Genomic DNA, 13,799 nt, shown 5'->3' with positions numbered 1-13,799 from the left:
CAAATGGAAAAATCTCCGCCAAGGTCCTTATCAAAAGCTTTTTGATCAACACTCCACACCCTAAAAACATTGCCGAGACTGACATAGCTCTGGTATGATATATAACCATGTCAATGTGAAGTGCACAAAAGCAGAGAGAGAGAGAGAGAGAGAGAGAGAGAGAGAGAGAGAGAGAGAGATAACAACTTCCACAATTTGCAATGGAAATTATCAACAATATAGCGAGGTATTGATAAAGATCAAAGTTTTGTCTTGATTTCTCTCGTTTCTTACCTCACAACCTAGCTACATTAGCGGCGTAGAATTATAGCTCCACAAATCAAATATAAAACCTCTATATAAAAAGAAGGCACTAAAATGCCCGAAAATAATTTTATGGGACCCCTGTTGACAGCATGCACCAAACAAGAACTTAATAAAACTCATATACCGTTAAAGGAACTCGAAACATAATTTTTGAAACTGAATGATAAGTATCTTCTAGGATACTTGGGATCTATTATTTTACCAGAATAAGGCAGGAATTGAATTAGAAGAGAACAAAAAGGTGTACAGATGTCTGCTCATAAAAGGAGCAAAGGGATACACCATCATATAACAGGGATCTATTGTTAGCAATGTAAAAGAAAGTGTTTTGAATGCTCATTGCTTTACATGATTGACACACCCATGTAGATTGGATAACATTGGTTTCACCCAAACATTCCATATGAAACCACTTGTCACATAGTCACATTGCATCAATTGCTCTTAATTCAACGATCATCCATTACTTGAAACATTTTCTCTTATTTTGAGTTCCCATGTCCATCTAAAGATATAACACTGTTGTTATCTTCGGTTGCATCCATTAGTAAATTCAAAATATATTGTTGTAGACCATGTAGATCGAATTTGATATGAAAGTCCATCTCTGGTCTTATATCACCCGATAGATAACTGCATAGAAAGCCAACCTCAAATCCTTTCTCCCTTGCTGTTGTACATACGGATGGGCTAAAATCAATTACAATCGGTATTGCATCATTGAGAACTTGCTGCACCCAATACAATCGGATATCCACCTTCTTGTTATTGACTGTGCCACTAACTTTGACGTCTATCTTGATGCCAAGAGAGAAAAGAACACCCGCATTGTGCCAAAGCATGACTTCATCAACAAGCTTATCATAATCTTCGTTCTGGTATGCTACTTCAATTGTCAATCTGGGTTTTCAAGGCGTCTTTGCTGTCCTCGACGTATACGCACAATCAGGTTGTTTACATATACCACCTTGTAGTCTGTGATTTGAACTCCCCAATAGATAAACTAAACTGCCAAAAAATGGCCCCGAGTCCCCTACTGCTTTGCAAAATTGATGTTGTATCTGCCATTTTATCCATTCCACAACGCCCTCATGAACCTTGGTCGAATCCCCATACAATAACACCATCCCTTTATTGTTTTCCATGGCAAAAAAAACAACCCTCCAATGTGTCTCAATACCCAAAGCCCATTCCTCATAACTGCGCATTGATATTTCTTTGGCGACAATAAATGGACCCTCACATACAGCAGAACTAGCGGCTTGTCGGCCTCTTCTGCTGCTGGCATTGCCCACGCTGCTGGAGAATCCCTCAAAGATGGTGCTGCCACTCAAGCGATCGCATATGATGCTGCTGCTGAAAAGGACGAGCAAGCCCTTGATGACGCTAATGCTGCTGTGACTGAGGCAATCCCTGCGGCCAAACCCTGCTGTAGACAAAATTGAAGCCGCACCATATGCAGACGAAACTGCTGTGGCCAATATTGCCCCCACATCCCTCAAATTAACAACGTCTGAAGCAAAGAGTGCTGCCCTGGCTTCCGCATTTGCTCCTGCAACACCTGTTGTCCTGCATGCAATCAGAGTTCTTGCCTCTATTGATGATGGCGATGACATGACTACAATAGGCCTGCATTCCTGTAGATCTGTACCCCTACAAGTCACCAAAGCTGATGAACCGGCCATAGCCACTTCCTTGGCTAACCTTGCAGAATGATAACACCTCTGATTAGCAGACGAACCCGTCAGAGTATGGTTACACACAAGACGATGGCCATTATGGTAACCGTCTCCCAGGAGCTATCGATGATGGCCTCCATGCAAATATGGAAATACAAATCTCTAAGCTGAATGTTTTCGAATGCTATGACAAAGTCCCCTTATGCAAATATTTCTATCGAGCTTCTCACAATCGAAAACCAACCTTGTGCCGCAATTTTGGAACTCAATGTCACTGGCGTGACGATCCATTTGCTGATGCAATCGGCCTCTCAAAGATCAAGGATACGGATGAAGCACCTAAAAAAGAACAGTTCTCTGGAAATGAAATGGCAATTGACAATGCTTCCTTGGTCTCACTGATGTGCCTCGTTGCTGTTGAATGTATGTGGCTAGCACAATTGATCATTTTTGCTGGCTCGTGTCGTGTACGAAAGGGGGGAATAACTGTAGCTCTTCATCCACAACAAGCAAAGCTTTCTCACGAGTGCTTGATGCATCTAAATCCACGATGGAAGATGAAACCTCATCATCGAATTTTCACCTTCAACACTTTCTTCATTAATCCCAGATGACATCAAGTCCCAGAAACAAATCCAAAATTTGTTCTTTTTTTTGATGTAATCAACACTTCTCTCGGCATTCAGCTGAGCGGAATGTTGAAATAAAATAAATAATAATATCCATCTTTACGTCTCGAGAACCCAAAGGGTACAAGCATCCGTTCGAATCCCTGATCATAAGCCTTCCCATGTATCCACACATCTCATCGAAATCCAATACCTGGCCGCCTATATCTCTACGTGTGTTGTCTCTCTCTCTCTCTCTCTCTCTCTTCTCCTTCTCTGTATAATACACACACACACACACACACACACACACACACTAATGTAATCTCTCACATAATGCACAACATCAGCGCCTCTGATAGTGGGAGGCCTCCTCGCCTTTGATCACTCCCACAGCTCCCTGTCTTCTTCTCCCTCTCCCACCGCTCCTACACCCAGTTCTTGCCGCCCGCCCCTGCCAGCCTCCTCTTGACCACCTCCACCCATCACCCTTGTTCCCTCCCATCGCACGTGATAGTCGCAGGGCCTTCAAGAAAAAGCAGGCGCTTATTGAGCGTCCTCCTCCTTCATGGCTTCGAGACGCTTGGTTGTTTCGGTTTCTCTCTGCTCTTCTATCTACCCAAGTTTGGTCAGCTTTGATTTGATGGGACAGGGCTTTTAACCGCTTCTCTGGAGACACAAAGGCTGACGCCCCAAGTTCTCCTATTAGAGTACATGTATTGTTTGTGACGGACGCGCGGGGGGGGGGGGGGGGGGGGGGGGGGGGGGGGGGGGTGGGCGCAATAGACTATGCCGTTGCTTTCTCTTTTCGTCTTGCGTCAATTCTGACAGGAACTGGACCATGTTGTCCTAGCGAGTAGATTTTTGCGCATGCAAGCTTTAGAGTTCTCTCATTACATGGGTGATTGACAACACTGTGTGCAATTGGTTGCAGAGAAGAGTGTGCCCCATGCTATGTATATGTATACGAGGATGATGCGGGCCAAGAAGCTCCTTTGGACACAGCTTGGTTGCAGTGGATGATATCACAAGAAATTTTGGACAAATTCTCACAATAATTCTTACATTGTGACTTACCTCAACATCATGAGCTTCTGTGTGGGAGGCATCGCATACCTAGCTAGGTACGATTGGGTCCCCTACCCCACCCTTCCTTAACTTCTACGTGCAGATGCAAGGATGAAAGCGAAACTTCTAATTCTACGTGCGTGCGTGTGTGTGAGAGAGAGAGAGAGAGGTCTACCTGTGGTGAGAAGACTGCAGGTGTTTGTGTCCGCGTCGCACAACCGGTTGCAAATGCTCTGGCTTCTTTGCCACGAGGCCAACCCACTGTGTGTGCCTGAAGCCGCTCAGCAGGGTCGTTAAAATCGTTTAAAAAAGGGAGATTTTGTTTTGAAAACCACAATTTTCACTTGGTGAGCCTAAGAGGCTTTTGGTAGCAGGTAGGCCACTTGGCTCCATCGCAACCCTTGCTTACAAGTGTAATTCAACGTCCGAGCCTTGTAAAGCACCACCCAATAGATCGCAATAAAAATATAGCGTTCCAGGCTTGAAAAGCATATAGCCGACCTGAGCTCTCTCTCTCTCTCTCTCTCTCTCTCTCTCTCTCTCTCTGCGCGCGCGCATACCTTCGTACTTATTATCCACAACATCAGCCTGCAGCAGTTTCAACCACGTAACTTGATGATTCCACTCCCTGAAACCGCCTCTATGGACAGGAACAGGTCTCTCTCTCTCTCTCTCTCTCTCTCTTCTCTCTCTCATTATAAGCAACCCAAAGCCCAAAGGCGTCGGCCCGTCGAAGGCTTGTGGGTTTACTCCACCTCGTACAAGCAGCATTGCTGTTGCTACAGCTAATTATATCGGCAGCAAGGTAGGGGGGCCCAATCGTATTAAATTGGGAATTACAAAGTATCAATGTAGATACGAGGGACGCAATGAAAGTCGAAGCACAATGCCGATTGTCGGGCGACGCAACACTCAGCAGACATGAGGGCGTGCGGGCAAGACGGAGGGTAGAAGAGCAGAGGTAGCGTAGGGACTGAGGGTGGAGGGTGAGAAGGAGGTGCCGAGAGCTTGAGCGGCGTAGAGGCTAAGCTGTGAATTTTTTTTTTCATGGATTGGCGCCTAGAGATAGCTCAAGTAGGCTGCTTGAAAAACCACGACTCTTCTCGATAAGGATGGCTGAGTGGCTAAGGTACTTCTCGATGAAGCCCTTGAAGGAATCGTTATGGTTCCGAATCCGCCTTCTTCGACCTTTTACAAAGGTACTAAAGCAATGCCCTGAGAGGTAAGGTAAGAAATAGTGTCGCAGGAATCTCGAAATGATTTGAATAAAACTAGATACGTGCCAGGTAAGTGTACTTGGTGGGCATGAAAATTGCCTCCAGAGTCCAACCACATTCCTTTACCCTCTTTGCAGCGGCCACTCGTCAGCCTTTTATTTTTCCAGCTCGTCGTTAAAAAAAACAAAGCTCATCGACTTTTTTTATCTTTAGCCTTCCCTTGTCTTTCCCATCTATACTATATATTAAGGAGACTAATTTTCCAGTGCCACGTGTCGCAATTTGCTTTATCCGGCTGCAATGAGGACAGTGCGCACGTAGAGAGAGAGAGAGAGAGAGAGAGAGAGAGAGAGAGGCGGCCGAAGGCCGCCGGCCACACTAGTTACCTTCAAGTGGGCAGCATTTTTTTTAGCCTTCCCGTTCTTTCCCATGACCTTCAAGTGGGCATAATTTTCTATCCTCCTTTGGTGTGGCTCCATCCCTACTGCAAGCACTGATGATGGAGTGGACAACATCTCCAACAGCCCCAACATTAGGCCAACCGATATATCCAGCCGTTACGTCGACGTGGATCTCTAGTAGTGTGCAACCTTTTATGGGGCACCCTTGAGCTGATTGACATTCTCGCATAGATGAGCGAGGAGCAACTGATTGAGGAACTGGGACAATGGGACAAAATTAGAGCACTGGACTTGACAACCCATTTTTTAACCGATGTATCAATTTATGAAAAATAAAAAGCTGCTGCTATACCAACATACAACAAAGTAGACCATGATAGCTGGCCACGGGCGACATTCACCCAAGAATTGGATGCAAACTGATTGCGGGATAAGCTCATCAGCGGCATGACCATAAAGCTCTATGATGTTTTCAACAAATATGAAGCGATGAAATTTGTCCAGATGCAATCACCTAGGCTTGTATCTTGAAGCCATGTGGTACTATGCATCTATGTCGTGCTTGCCAATGCCTTGGTTGACATGATGTGGTAGGGCCATGAAGCTCTGGGCTATCCTCAACAAACGCGAAGCGAGGGCATATCTCCAGATGCAATCACCTACGCTTTCGTCTTGAAGGCATGTGGCACTGCCTTGATCGATGTCTATGTCTGAAATGTCGTCTCTTGGAATGCATTTGTTACGGGATATGCCCAACATGCAAGGACAAGGCCATGAAGCTCAGACTGGTTGTTTTAGGATGTGAAGCAAGGACACTTCTTGCACTACATAGGACTCCAATACGAGCAACGATGATAATTTTTACAAGAGCCGTGTGCTTTTCACTGCCCTGATCGACACGTATGTCAGATGTGGTGTGCTTGAGGAAATTTTTGTCTAGCATGTCGTCTCTTGGAGCACACTAATTGCAGATATGTTGAACAACAGCAGCCCAGAAAGCTCTTGGCTGTTTTCAGCAAATGCTAAGTGAGGATATTTCTCCATATGCAAGCACCTATGGTGGCGTCCCCCAACTCAATATCCATACTGTGTTGATTGAGTGATTCTACTGTAGTGGTTGCATAGAAGCTTATGAACTAAGAACTCATCACTATTAAACTGTCTATGGCATAGAACATAAAGTTACCTCTACCTCTCTTTAATATAAATCTTCTTTAAATTTTTCTTCTGCTTATTCATTGAGCTATTCTACTGTAGTTTTTGCACCGAAGCTTATGAATTGAGAACTCATCAATACAATAAACCTTTCACCATCTACGACGCACAACTTAAAATTAGCTATATTTCTCTTTAAAGTTAATATATATGATATAGCATGCATCTTTTGTATTTGTGTTAACTCTTGTTTTGTGTCTGACATAGAGGACATATATTTGCAACAGTGAACGTTTCGACTGCACAACCATGACTTCAGCTAAACAACATTGCAAGGTCCGTTATCTGTTCTAATTTCCTATGTCTATACGTTTGCTTGGCGCAACACATAAATGCTACAAGACAGGGCATGGCTTTCGTTTCTTATAAATTTTTGGAGAGATCACAATGCCAACTCTCCACCATACTTTTGTATGACACTTTTGCATGACGTGCACTATATATTTAGCATTTTCACTTTGTACCTAGTTATAAAACGAAATGTTTAACTATTCATACTCCTTTTATGTAGCTTGATTCAAACATTTTCTTCCGGCTTGCACAATTAGACGACACCCATACACGATTACCAAGTCAGTAGTGCATTTCAATTTTTAGTATATTGGTGCTTTTTGTATTTTTTGAATTTGTCGATGCTTCTTTAAGTTTAGTTTAGTCACATGTTTTGTAACATTTAATGGTCTACGAACTTGTGTGTAGCGGAAAATAACATAGACATAGTGGGTATTTCATTAAGGATAGATTCCTAATGAGCATAACAAGAATGCTTGGTTGGAGAGAGCAACAAAAGCATAACACCTCATTAGATAGGCATGAACAATACTTCAACAAGAGAGAGAAATTAAGCTATTGACAACAGTTGAGGACCGGATACACTTGGAGCCGGTCCCCCCTCCAAAACGCTTTGTATTATAGGTTTTTCCCATCAAGGGAGACATTTTACAATACAATACTTTGTGTTCCTTCAATAACTTGCTGGTGCAATGAAGATGTAAGCTTCAAGCACCAAGCTTACACTTCAAAAACACAACATCAATTCTGTCACGGTCTCAGACCACCCTAGAGCCCACACACCTTCAAAGATGTGAGAGCTAGCTGGGTATGAGAGTAGATCTAGAGGAAGAAGAAGTATTCTTACAAGAAAGAAGTATTTCTCCTCACATAATCACTCTTAATAGCTTAGCATAGCTTAGTAATTGGCATGGTAGAGGAGATGAGCATGCATTGGAGCTTGGCTCTTGGTTAATTTTGCATCACAAAGCCAAGAGTTGTTGGTGTAGGTCTCCCTTCTCACAAGCTTGGAGTAGATGATGAGCTTTCTATTAAAGCTTGAGAAAGAGATAGTCTTCTTTACTCCACACATGAGCTTGTGTGAGTGTGTGTGCCATATTGCCTTTGCAAAATCAGTCCCCCCCTCTCTCTCTCTCTCTCTCTCTCTCTCTCTCTCTCGACCCCTCTTGCTATTTCCTCTTGTTGGCACCTCATTGGCTCTTGCCAAGCTTAGCCAATAGGAAATAAGAGGTCGAATGAAGAGCCTTGTGACAAGTGTCTCTCTTTTCCCTTTAGTGAGAGCTTAGCTAATTCATATATTACATTTAAATCCCATTGGACCTTTTACGGTTCTGGCCAATAGGAATTAAGCAAGCCATTAGATTGCTTAACACTAGAATGGTAACCTAACAGGACATAAAAGTGTCCTTTCAAGGTTTTGGGAAAAAATTCCAAAACCATAGTAGATCCACTCATTTTGAAAAATCCTTTCATGAGCTTATAGTTCAATAAGTACAACATATGGAAAAAATAATAAACTTGTAATTTTCTCATCCCTTGGTCACTACAAGCCTCCAAAGTTAATGGACCAGTGTATTTTGCCCAAAACAGCAATTTCTTACGGTTGATTGCATATAAATAAGAGTGGAGATTTTTGTAGGACATGAGATAAAATGCCCCGTTAAATTCAATGGGCTGGTGACCAAAACATATGGTTGATTTTACCTCACTAATTTTTTTTTGGGCAAAAAAATAGGTACAAAAAAGTTGCATTTTTACCATTCTGCGGACCTATCATCAAAGTTTCTATAGTCACGCTCAATACAGATACTATATTAATGTTTTCTTAGTTCCCTTTGGGCCTCTGAATTCAAAAGGAGCCATGGAGCATGTCAAAAGGATAATGGATCTCTTACAATTGGAACCTTGGGGGCAATGATAAAGTGCTAAATACAACAAACATGAAAAAACTGGGTTTAGCAGTATGACCTCTAGAAACCCATAGAAACTACTCAATATCTAGCCAAGTTTGTAGTCTATGATTAGATATGGTCACTACCTACAAAATACACACAATTGGCCTAAGAAACTAGCAATATTGAGAAAGTTATACTTGCTACTCTAAAATGTATCGTATTCTTCAGCAATCAAAAAACTCAACCATCATCATATACTATGCTATATAGCATATTAGGTCCCCCAAAACTCAAGGAAGATTAGCTTTATGTTATACATCACACTTACACAATCAAAATTGAATTTGGATATCAAGAAAGCCACCAAAAAAATCATAAAATTGCTAATTTTGGCCAAAAAACAGGATTATGCAATTCTTGTAAATTGGTTATAACTTTCAATTTTAACACTTAGCTCTCCCTACAAGCATCAAAACATGTTGAGAAGTATGAAGGCCTAACCTCTAGCCATCTAAACCTCACAACCATGAAGTTTAGAGTGGTATAGTTGCCAAAAATTGAAAAAAACCCAAAAACAGGACCGATTTTTTCACACAATTTAGGTTCAAAAATGTTGTGCAAGAGTAAGGTTAATGGTGAGATCGATACTAAAAAAAAAAGCTAAGTTTTTTTCAGCTCATAAGGCAACTTTGTGGATATATAGCACCTAGAAATTCATTTTCATACTCTTCAAATAATTCAAGAAAAATGGTCACTTAATAGGACACAAAAGTGTCCAAGGACATAAAATTGTCCTGTTACCATTCTAGTGTTAATTCCCACTAAACCCCTTGGCAGGTTGTCCTATAATCTTTTAGGAGACTTAATTTTCATTGTTTCTTTTATTAAGTGTTTTTAAAAGAAGTAAATTAAATTTAGTACTCTAGACTAATTTTCATTGGTCCACCATTCAATAGGATTTGAATGCACTTGGTGGCAACTGGTGGGCTAGGATCCTGATATGTGTCCACTATGCCCTTTGTGTAAAGGGAAGCCTTGAGTGTGTGTGTGTGTGTGTGTGTGTTCTCTCACCTCTTCTCTCTCTTTCCCTACCTTTAAGGCTCGCCCGCTCCCATATAGGGATATGTTAAGACTTTATGGTCTTCACAAAAGCATCCAATTCTGTTAAGCTTGACAATTTGGACTTTACCTTTGAATTTTGGAACCTTAGCATTTTGAAAGTCTTAATGGGTTAAACCCTAAGGTGTTTGAAGCACCATTCATGCACATTGATCTTTTTTGCAGATGGCCCCCCTTTGGATCCCTATTTTCTCTCCTTTGGATCCCCACTGTGACCAGTCAATCTGCTAGCCTTACCAATATTGTAGCTTTTTCTCCCCTGGTACTTCCCCATATTAAATGATCAGTTTAACATGAGAAAATCATTTAGGAGGATTAGATACTAGTTATTATGACATTACCTCTCTCTTGAAATCATAGTCATCCTTGATTATGAGGTAGAGACGATGAAGCCTAGTCATTAGTCCTTTTGCTAGCGGGTAGAGGATCCCTATTTTACTCTACGACACCGTTCCAGAATGGATGACTAATCCATTTGGTGCTTGAGAGTCTTAGCTGCCGCAAGCATGTCTGCACGTCAGTCCTATCAATCTTCCATAGTAGAGTGACAAGCTTTACTTGGTGTTCGGGAGACGTCGTCTCTGCAAACATGATCCTAAGCATGCACACTTCTTAACATTTGTGCACAATAAAGAAAAAGAGAGTCTTATAAGATAAAAACTTTGTTCATTCAAACATATTTATATTTGCTTACTCTAGGGAAGCATTGTAAGCATTGACAAGGTTTAGGTTATCTTTTAATTGTATGACTTGCATCCATCTAGCATCTTCAAAAGGATAGTTCTTATAGTTAATAAGATATTGTCGGATAGTTCTTATAGTTCTTACCTTGTTTTCATGTCAGAGAATGAACTCGGGCTGCAACACCTCTTCTTGGTCCTCGATCTCGGGTGGGTCTTCAATATTTGGTTCTTGAGTTGGCTCTCGTTTGTAAGGCTTTAGTAGGCTCTGTTACCATATACATGTGGTAGTGATGTAGGTGAACACACTAGGACCGCCAGGGTATTTTTTCCCTCTTTAGGAGGTTTTTTTCCTCGAGCATTGTATATACGCCCATCACTCTAGGGCTATCTATCTTTCCATTGCACACTAAGTAACACACTCTCTATTGTGTGCCTTGAGCTTCCTTTGTCTTCTCCAAGCTGTGTGCATTTCTCTGCAACCCTAATTTCAATAATTGGTATAAGAGCAAGTTACGTCCTCTCGGGCTTAGTCGCTAGCTGCTCCAGCACATGCCTGCTCACTTTCTCCAATTACAGTGAGGTTTGGCAAGCGTTCATAGGTCTGCTCAGATTTCTGATTTGGGCTCATTTCGGCCTCCGTTTCAACTACAGCAGGTCTGCATAGGCAATTTCATCATTTTGTGCAGAATTTCTGTCAGTGCCGATTTCTGCATAACAAATGCCTTACAGTCTTCTACGGTTTGTGCTGTATAGCACGTGTTGTTGCCGCTCCGTTTCTCCTATTTTCGGGTAGTTTTCACATCAGGTGTAACATTTACCATGGCTGACAACAACACAGATGTCTTCAAGATGTTTGCTGCTGAGGACAAGTTGGATGGGGACAATTACCCTATGTGGGCTTATATGATGCAACACGTTCTTGTGTCAAAGGGCGTCTGGAATATTGTGCAGGGCATTGATGTACGTCCTGGTTCTGAGGATGCAGGCGATGTTGAGGATGTTGCAGGTATTGCTGCAAGGATTGCTGCTATTAGAGTTGTTTTGCCTACGGCAGAACAAGCTCGTTGGGATGTAAAGGATGCGCAGGCTCATGCATTGATTGCGTTGTCTGTGAAGTGCACCATTGTTCCTCACATCCGTTCAACAAAATCTGCAAAACAGGCTTGGGATATTCTAGCAGGTCTTTATGCAAGGCGCAATGAGGCTAAAATTGCTTTGCTGCGTAAAGAGCTGGAGTCGAAGATTATGAATGAGAAAGATGATATGGACACTTTTCTTGCTGGTGTCAAGGATATCAATGAGCAACTTATTTCTGCAGGTGAAGTCATTTCAGACAGTTCCATTGTGCAGACTGTTCTTGATGTCTTACCAGATTCTTACCAAACTGTTGGTAGTACTTGGAGACTTATGACCCAAGGAAATCCAAAAGTTGTCAAGTTTGATGCATTATGCACATTGCTATTGCAAGAGTCACTTTCCAGAAAAAACAGGACTAGACAGCACGCAATTGAATAGGATTTTATTGCTTCTCAAAGAAAGGGTGGTAACAGTAATGTAGCGACCTCTTATGGTTCTGCTACGAGTGGCAAAGCTTCTATTCCCAATACTTCTGCTGGCAGCACTTCGTTTGTCAATTCTGGTGATAAGGGCAAAAACAAGATGCGTTGCCATTATTGTAAAGCTAATGATCACTTGATCAAGCAGTGTCCTAAGTTGAAGGCAAAAGAAGCTAAGAAGAAAGAGGGTGGCTCCACTGCAAATGTAGCCATTGTTGAGTCTTCTGTGAAAGGAGACTGTGTTATTGATGTTGATACAGAATGGGCTTTTAGCGCAGAGTGCACTTACAATCCTGCTGTCCATGATGCATGCTCATGTGTGGTATTTGGTGCTACAAAGCACATTACCTCACATCGTGAATTGTTCACCTCTCTCGAGTGTCCCTCATGGGAATTCAGTCACTTGTGCCAACAAGGCCTCTTATCTAGTTCAAGGAGTTGGAAAGATTGTGCTTACTGCTGTTAATGGCAGTTCTTTCACGCTTGTTGATGAACTTTATGTACTTGGGATCAAGAAGAATCTTTTGTCTGTATCCGCACTTGCTAGACTTGGACTTGTAGTCAAATTTGTGGACGACAGATGTACAGTTCACTGTCTCAGTTTTGGTGATCAAATCTTGCCTTTTGTGCCGTGGGCTGTATAAGCTCACTTTGTATGGCAAGTGTGGATAAAATTTTGCAAATGATGTTGCAGATTCAAGGGCTATTTCAGATGCAAAACTTTGGCATGCACGTTTTGGTCATCTAAATTTTGCTAGTTTGCTGCGTTTGCAGAAATCTGATATGGTTGCTTCTTTGCCGCCTCTTGAAGCACCTGTCAAACATGTTTGTGAAGACTGTATTTTGGGTAAGATGCAACATTCTAAGTATCCAAAGGATGGTTCAGTTTGGGCCACATGCAGGTTCCAGCGTGTGCATAGTGATGTTTGTGGGCCCATGCAAACTCCGTCCTTGGGCAATTACCTGTACTTCGTGACTTTCATTGATGATTACTCTAGGCATGCATGGGTATTTTCGCTTAAAGCGAAGTGCGAAGTTTTTATGTGCTTCAAACAATTTTTGGCTATGGCTGAAAATGTCTCGAAATGTACTATGTGCACCCTCCGTTCCGATCGAGGGGGGGAGTATATATCTCATGAATTCAATGCATTTTTGGCTAGTCGTGGGATAAAACACCAATGTACAATGTCTTATACACCTCAGCAAAATGGTGTTGCTGAGAGGAAAAACAAGTCACTTACAAAAATGGCACGATGTATGGTCAAAAGCCAAGCTTTGTTGTGTTCTTTTTGGCTCGAGGCCATCATATGTGCCACTTATGTACTAAACAGGTGTCCTATGAAAGCTTTGTAGTCTATTACTCCATATGAAGCATGGCATGATAGAAAGCCTTCTATTGAGCACATGCGTGTTTTTGGCTGTTTGGCATATGCTTTGGTGCCACAAACACAGCGCAGAAAATTGGATGATAAGGCTGTCAAATGTATTTTCGTTGGTTATAGTGTTGAAATCAAAGGTTACAGGTTGTATCATCTGCAAACAAAATGTATTCTGGTTTCACTGGATGTAGTGTTTGTGGAAGATTCTGTTTAGCCCTTGTTGTCATGTACTAGAGACAGTAATGTAAGCTCACATGACATTTATGACACTTTGTTGCCTCTTTTCGGTGGTGAAAATACGAATGTAAGTTCCAATGAGGCAAATGTACAGCCTATGGGGGTTTCTGAAAATTTTACAGAGCAACATATTACTGATGCAAAT

This window comes from Adiantum capillus-veneris, chromosome 14, assembly GCF_014529385.1.
Source record: "Adiantum capillus-veneris isolate H3 chromosome 14, ASM1452938v2, whole genome shotgun sequence".
Taxonomy (NCBI): domain Eukaryota; kingdom Viridiplantae; phylum Streptophyta; class Polypodiopsida; order Polypodiales; family Pteridaceae; genus Adiantum; species Adiantum capillus-veneris.
This window is presented reverse-complemented; position numbering follows the sequence as displayed.